This window comes from Zea mays, chromosome 5 (assembly GCF_902167145.1).
Source record: "Zea mays cultivar B73 chromosome 5, Zm-B73-REFERENCE-NAM-5.0, whole genome shotgun sequence".
Classification (NCBI taxonomy): Eukaryota; Viridiplantae; Streptophyta; class Magnoliopsida; order Poales; family Poaceae; genus Zea; species Zea mays.
In genome coordinates, this window is record NC_050100.1 from 10,252,043 (window position 1) to 10,259,793 (window position 7,751).

The following is a 7,751-nucleotide window of genomic DNA, read 5'->3' on the forward strand; positions in this document are numbered from 1 at the left end:
AAGACTGACCTATCGTCCTTCATGTTGAAGGCGTGGTGTCTGGATCCGAGGAATCTACATCGTGACATGACTCTCATCATTTCGGAGCCAGGGCCTGCGGCAGGAGAAAAGCGTTGTTTATCCTACAAGATCAGCCTGAAGGTCACCCCTGTCGATGCCTCGGAAAAAGCTATTGTTATTCCCACTCCGCTGAGCGACAATGACCCCCCTGATGGTGACGGTGATTCCTTCTTCCCTGGGTCGCCACAGAGACGTTCAATGCACATTGCTGGTGGGCGACGCTCAGTCCACTCTCGTTTGGGCCCGCAACTGCCTTCTCGACGTATGGAAGGAGGTCAACGGGAAGCCGGAGAACCATCCTTGAAGATGCACAGCTCTGTGGAGTCTGCTTTGGGGACAACATCTGATCCGTGCATGCGCAGGAATTGTTTGCTGGGCGGTTCCAGCCTGGGACTGCTTGCTGGGGCTACTGAACAGACTGCTGGACTGGTTTCCAAGGAAACAATTATGCTGGACAGTGTATGGGATGGCAGACTCGAAGAGACTCAATCTGAGGAGGGGCAGCTGGAGCAGGACAGTTTACGGGATGGCAGACTTGAAGAAACTCACTCTGAGGATGGACAGCTGGAGCAGGTCGCATTACTTTCCCCCCAACAATCTGCTGGTCCGCTGAAATCTAATGGGCCTCTACAGCAGGATGAGGGCACTCTGGGTCCGGTGACCCACTCTGACGTAGGGCCGCTGGGGCAGGTCACATTAATTTCCCCCCAACATTCTGTTGGGCCGCTGGAAACTGATAGGCCTGTCTCGCCCCAGCGTCAGAGCTGCAGAATGCATCCAAATGTCTACGGGACATCACTTAAAGTTTATAGTAGAAGAAGACAGCGTGTTTCAGTTGGACAGGTTGACGCGCCAGAGGACGTATCTCCTTCCAAACAGCAGTTCTTTGAGATGGTGTCCAAGAAAATTGGTTGTTTACTTCCTACTCCAAAAGCAAAGAAGAGGAGAGAACCTGCCATCCCTTCGCAGGGACTCCGTCGTAGTCGACGGGTGGCTGGTCTAGGCGCTGAGCACATTCCACAGATCCCCAGGGCCAGGATTTTGGTGATGAAGACTATCCATAATACTTCAGACAAGAATCAGCTCAACAGTGAGGATCTGGAGACTTATGCCAAGCTGTTCTGCCATCCTCTTTCCTATTCACAGATTCAAGCCCTTGCAGCACTTTTCGGTTGGGCAGTCCCAGATGACTTGGGTGGAGCGGCCACCATGGTCTGCTAATTTGATGAATGTGTGTTGTCTTGTAAGTGTTTACTTATGGATCCTTCCATGATTCTGTTCTGGAATGTCCGCGGATTAAACTCCGCCGCGAGGCAAGATTCTGTAAGGAGTCTAGTAGAGTCGGTCCGTGCAGACATAATTTGTTTACAAGAAACCAAGATGCAGAGCTGTAGCCGTCGTCTTGTTCTCTCGTTATTGGGTCCTGACTTCGACAACAATTTCGTGACTCTTAATTCTGTTGGTGCTAGCGGTGGTGTACTGCTGGCCTGGAGATCTAAATTGGGAGCTATTGTTGACTCCCGGGTTGATGTCTTCAGTGTCTCTGTCAAATTCTGTCCAACGATTGGTGATGAGTGGTGGTTGACCTGTGTGTACGGGCCCCAGGGTAATGATAGGAAGCTCATGTTCATGCAAGAACTGTGCCTTATTAGAGCTAATTGTGCTGGACCTTGGATTGTTGGTGGAGACTTCAACTTGATTTATAGAGATGAAGACAAAAATAATCCTAATCTCAACCGATTCATGATGGGGAGATTCAGGAGATGTATTCAGGATTTAGGAATCAAAGACATTGATCTGCATGGAAGGAAATTCACCTGGTCAGGGGCACATGATGTGTTGGTACGACTAGACAGAGTCTTCTGTTCCGTTGAGTGGGAGCAGAAATTCCCAGATTTCTTACTCCAATGTTCCGCTTCCGAGGGCTCTGATCATTGTCCTCTCCTTCTTGGATTGAAGGATAATCTTCGGGGCAAGAGGAGATTCCACTTTGAGTCCTTCTGGACAAGATTTGAGGGCTTTCATGATGCAGTTTCTAATGCTTGGCACTCTGTACAGATTAATGCTTGCCCTCTTAAATCCCTCTCCCTCAAGTTCAAGGCTACAGCCAAGGGGCTACAACGATGGAGTGACAAAAAAGTGGGCAACTTCAAGTTACAGCTCGAGCTAGCTAGAGAAGTGATGCTGCAGCTAGAATCAGCAAGGGATGGTAGACCTCTCTCTGATCTCGAACGCTGGCTGCTACAGTAATTAAAGAAACATTGCTTGTTCCTTGCTTCCCTGCTCAGGACGGTGGCTAGGACCAGATCTCGGCTGTCTTGGCTCAAGGACGGCGACGCCAACACCAAGTTATTTCATGCTTGCTCAAGATTTCGCAAGAGGAAGAACTTTATTACTGCAATTCGGGATGGAGATCAGCTGTTCACCTCCCATGATGGGAAGGCTGAGGTTTTCTGGGATTTCTATATGAATCTAATTGGAAGTGAAGTGCAGAGAAACCAAACTATCAACCTTGATGCCTTGGGACTGCAGCAACATGACCTTCAGGCTCTTGAGTTTTTAATTACTGAGGAGGAGATCTTGAACACTATCAAGCAGCTCCCCGCGGACAAGGCTCCTGGCCCCGATGGGTTCACCGGGCAGTTTTATAAAAGCTGCTGGCCTATTATAAAAAATGACATTATGGCAGCTGTTTCAACTATTTGGGGGAGAGATTTCAGGAATTTCAGATTCCTTAACACAGCTTTCATTACGCTGCTTCCAAAACATAATGATGCTATTGCTGCCAAGGATTTCAGACCCATTAGTTTGATCCACAGTTTCGCCAAGTTGGTGACTAAGGTTCTTGCAAATAGGTTGAGGTGTCATATGGAAGGGCTGATCTCTAAAGCACAAAGCGCCTTCATCAAAGGTCGCTTCATACAAGACAATTTTATGCTTGTCCAGCAGACGACAAGATTTCTCCATGCTAAAAATCAGCCCAGAATTCTTTTGAAGCTGGACATTTCCAAGGCCTTCGACTCGGTCTCTTGGCCTTTCCTTCTTGAGGTTCTGGAAAAATTAGGCTTTGGCCCAGTGTGGAGGGATGTGATAAGTGGTTTTCTTATGACCTCTTCCACCCAGATCCTGCTCAATGGGGTGCCTGGAAGGTTCATTTCGCATAGAAGGGGCTTGCGGCAAGGTGACCCCTTGTCTCCGCTGCTTTTTATAATTGTTATGGATGTCCTCACTTTGCTGTTTATCAAGGCTGAGGAGCATGGGTTGCTGCAGCCCATTTCTTCTAATTCTTTTCAGCACCGGATCTCGCTCTATGCAGACGACGTGGCTCTCTTCCTAAAACCAGAGCCTAGGGACTTAAACACTGCTGTGAGGATTTTGGATCTGTTTGGGGATGCTTCAGGATTGAGAACTAATATGGCAAAGAGCAGTATTGTACCCATTCGTTGCACACATGCTGATTTGAATTTGGTCCAGCAGCTCCTTCCCTGCAGATTTGAGACTTTTCCAATTAAATACTTGGGTCTCCCTCTCTCCCTGAAGAAGTTATCCAAAGCTCAGCTTCAGCCTCTTATTGACAAGGTAGCTGATCTCTTACCGGCTTGGAAAGCTGACCTGATGACCCGTGCTGGCAGAGCTACCCAGGTGCAATTTGTGCTCACTGCTACTGTTATTTATCAAATGATGGCTCTGGATTTGCCTAAGTGGGCTATTAAAGCAATTGATAAAATCTGTCGTGGGTTCTTGTGGCGAGGGCGTAAAGAGGCTAATGGTGGTCATTGTATGGTGGCCTGGGGCAAGGTCACACGCCCAAAAGAGTTAGGGGGGCTTGGTATTTCTGATCTCCAATGCTTAAATAGGGCCCTTCGTGTTAGATGGATTTGGCTCCAAAAAACTGATTCTTCCAAACCTTGGACTGATTTGCCATTCCATTCAAACCGGTTCTTGGATAGCTTGTGCTCTTTGGCAATGGCCTCCTTAGTGGGTGATGGGCAGTCCACTCTTTTTTGGCATGACAGATGGATCCTGGGTCAGAGGATTGCAGACTTGGCCCCTCATGTTTTTAATTTGGTTCCTAAAAGGCTGGTGAAGCGAAGGACAGTGGCTGATGCTCTGTGTAGCTCATCATGGATTGGGGATTTAAGGGGAGTGGTATCTTGGGAGGTCATTGCTGACTTCATTTTGCTGGCAGATGTTGTGGCTGATGTTGATCTTCAACCGGGAGTTCCAGATAAACATTATTGGAGGTTCTCTTCCAATGGTATCTATTCGGCCAAATCTGCTTATGAGATAATGTTCTGTGGTTCTACCTCCATGGCGGGCTTTGAGAGAGTGTGGAGCACCTGGGCGCCGCCAAAGTGTCAGTTTTTCCTTTGGCTGGTCCTACATAATAAATGTTGGACGGCTGACCGGCTCGCTAAGAGGGGTCTTCCCCATCCTAGTTCTTGCCCCTTATGTGACCAGGAAGGAGAGTCTATTCATCACTTGCTTGTTTCTTGTGTCCTCGCGAGGCAATTTTGGTATCTTCTCCTCCAGCGGGTCGGCCTGTCCGCACTCTCCCCCGGGATGGAGGATATCAACTTTGAAGCTTGGTGGAGTAGATCGGCTGAGGTTACTCCTAAGGACCTTAGAGATGGCCTTAACTCTTTGGTGGTTCTTGGGGCTTGGACTATCTGGAGGCACCGTAATGACTGTGTTTTCAATGGTGCTCAGCCTTCTATAGCTAGATTGCTTACCTCAGCCAGTGATGAGTTCAATATGTGGTGTTTTGCGGGGGCCAAAGGCTTGACCCGTCTTTCGGACCTAGCTTTTGTGTTCAACCCCGGTTAGAAGGGGGTTATTATTACTAGTGTTGTTTGTGTGTGTGTTTGTGGGAGTGGTGTTTAGGTCATTGTAATTATTATCATCCTTCTTTTAATGAAATGATACGCAGCTCTCCTGCGTGTTCGAGAAAAAATACATTAAACTTGACAATCTTATAAAAAAGACAATAACATCTATAGCACCAAATAAATTTATTATGAAAGCATCTTTTTTTTAATATATCTAGTCTAAAAATATTAGTTTAGTGTCGTAAATATTGATGGTGCTTCGTTCTATAGATTTAAATTAATTTTTAAAAATAACCTAAGACAGATCTAGAACTATATAATCTGGATACGAGAGAACAAATAGTCAAATATCGTGGATTTGCGTGAATTTAGGGCTCCTCTCGAGATTCTAATCCTACTCCTGGCTATATTAGCCTGGAGAAAAATGACAGTGCTCATTGCTTCTCCTGGCTACCGAGATCTTCGCGGAACGACAAGGCTGGAGCCTTAATCGACGGAGTTGCAAGCCTGAGCAGAGAAGTTTTTTCGCAAACTGTGCCTCGAGCCCTCGAACAACACCGTCAAAATCCACGGACGCGACGGCGCCAGGCACCATCAACCCCTACCTTTTTTCTCTCGCGGAAAAAACAAACGGTACGTGTTCTCTCACTGCACGGGGGACCCACCCTTCGTCCATGGCGACACGTAACGGGCTGGACCTGTGCAGGCACGCCGCCGTCACCGCACCTTCCTCCAAGTCAACCGGGTCAGACCGCCAGACTGGAGCAATTCTCGGCAAACTTTTCCTCTGAATATCCATTCCATTGCAGAGGCCGCCGCCCATAGGCCATTGCAGAGGCTTGGGAGTCGCGTACCCATAGGCCGCCGCCATTGCAGAGGCCTGAGAATTTGTGAAGGAGGATCCCCACGCCACGCCAGGGCACTTGCAATTCTGCAAAGGATTTATCCTCCCAAGTCCCAACGAGCATGGCTAAATATGGACGTCCTGGATCACTCGGACGACGACGAGGAGCACCGACGTCAGTACGCCACCAGCAGCGGCAGGTCAGGCTCCAGGCTCGGCGCGTGCCGGCGGAAGCGGAGGTCCGGCGGCAGCAGCCACCAGCACCTGCTGCTCATGGACCGTGTCGGCGGCAGAGACCGCGGCGACGGCGCGTTGGAGGACACCGTGCCGCTGCCGGACTACGAGCGCCTGTCCCAGTCCACGCCCGTCCACGACGACGCTGACGACAACGCCAAGAACCCGCCTCCAGCTCTGCTGCTGGCTGTAGAGGAGGAAGAGCAGGAGCAGCAGAAGGCGCCGGCGTGGAGGTGCGGTCAAGGAACAGGTCGGGCGGCGCAGGGGCGGGAGCCGGTGGATGCGGCGCCGGGTCTGACGGCGACTCCAAGAACTCCGAGGACGGCGGCTATGAAGGGAAGAACAACGAGAAGAAGAAAAAGAAGCGGTCGTCCTGGCTGCCAGACCCCGACCGCCGGTGGCCGGTGCAGGGCTTCTAATAGCGCGCCCTTGCGTGCGCAGAGGTCATTCATTTCCCGTCTCGTCAGCAAATGTAAAACAGCTAGTGGGAACAGGTGTTTCCAAAGTATATCGAGGCAACTCGTACTCCAGTATTTAATAATGTCATAATATATGGATCAAAATGTGTTTGATACCAAAGCTTTACTCCATCGTCCCATAATAGCAATCGTTTTAAGGAATTAGTAGATTTATACAATTCTTGATACATGTATTTTACATGTGTTTTAATTCATCATTATCTACTTGAATATAGATATAAAACAAAGAGCTAAAACGACTAATATTTTACAACAAAGGAAGTATAACCGAAAATCTGAGAAAGTATATGTGTCCAAAGAAACAATTATTTATTTACCTTCACGAATTAAAGAATTCTAATTTGTCCTGTGGCACATGAGTAAAATAGCATAGATAACATAGATAATCGGACCTGTATGTGGAGAAACATAAAATAAATCACCATAAAACAAAGACCTCATATAGAACAGGTGTTTCCCTAAAACTCTCGGGTTTAATCACATAGATAATCGGACCCAACGTATTAGTGTGATGAGAAACCGTACAGGTCAAACAATCAATCATTCTCGGGCTAGCTATGTGGAGATATCGGTCATATTTCACTATGGCCCGACAACCGTGTAGCAAAGGGTCTGACAAACTTTTTGGGCTCATTGATGTAGTGAGCTGAGCCGAGATGGCTCATTCCGACTCGCGAGCAGGCTCATGAGTTGTTATAAATTAACCAATCCGTAGAATAATAATGGATATTGGATAGTTTCGTAGATAAGAATGTATCTGGTGCAAACCAACTACTCCGTGCAAACTTCTAATCTAAACCACATGATATTGATCTAAGGGACGCAGGGGCATATATAAATTTACACTTAACCGTCCGCTGCTAATCACATTTTTTCAAATCCCCCCTCGCACTCCTCCGCACGTCCCCTTAGATCAACATCATGTGATTCAGATTAAAAGTTTGTACGGTTACATGGAGGGGTTGGTTTGCACCAATGGCAAAGCGTTTGTAGATAGTCTGCTCGTTCATTAGTGTTTGATTATATATATATATAGAGAGAGACAATACATAATTTAGATTACTCGTAACGGTAAAAAATTTGTCTATATTTCATAATTATGGGAGGGTATAGATTTTTTTTTACAAATTTCCTGTAAGTTCAAAGTTGAACTTAATTCAAAAAGTAAAGCAATTCTATTTGCTCACAAGAAATGTGTCCCCCGCCATACCTTCTTTCCCTCTGTTTGTCCACTACCGCGCCCGAACCTAAGCAAAGGAAGTCCAAAAGACAGACCCGAATAAAGAATAAATAGTAATCTTTGAC

At 47.4% G+C, this 7,751-nt stretch overlaps 1 pseudogene; it reads left to right on the plus strand.

Annotated features, from left to right (window-relative positions):
• The first annotated feature begins 5,604 nt into the window (after positions 1 to 5,604).
• LOC103625924 (uncharacterized) lies at positions 5,605 to 6,508 on the plus strand (annotated as a pseudogene).
• The last annotated feature ends 1,243 nt before the right edge of the window (positions 6,509 to 7,751 follow it).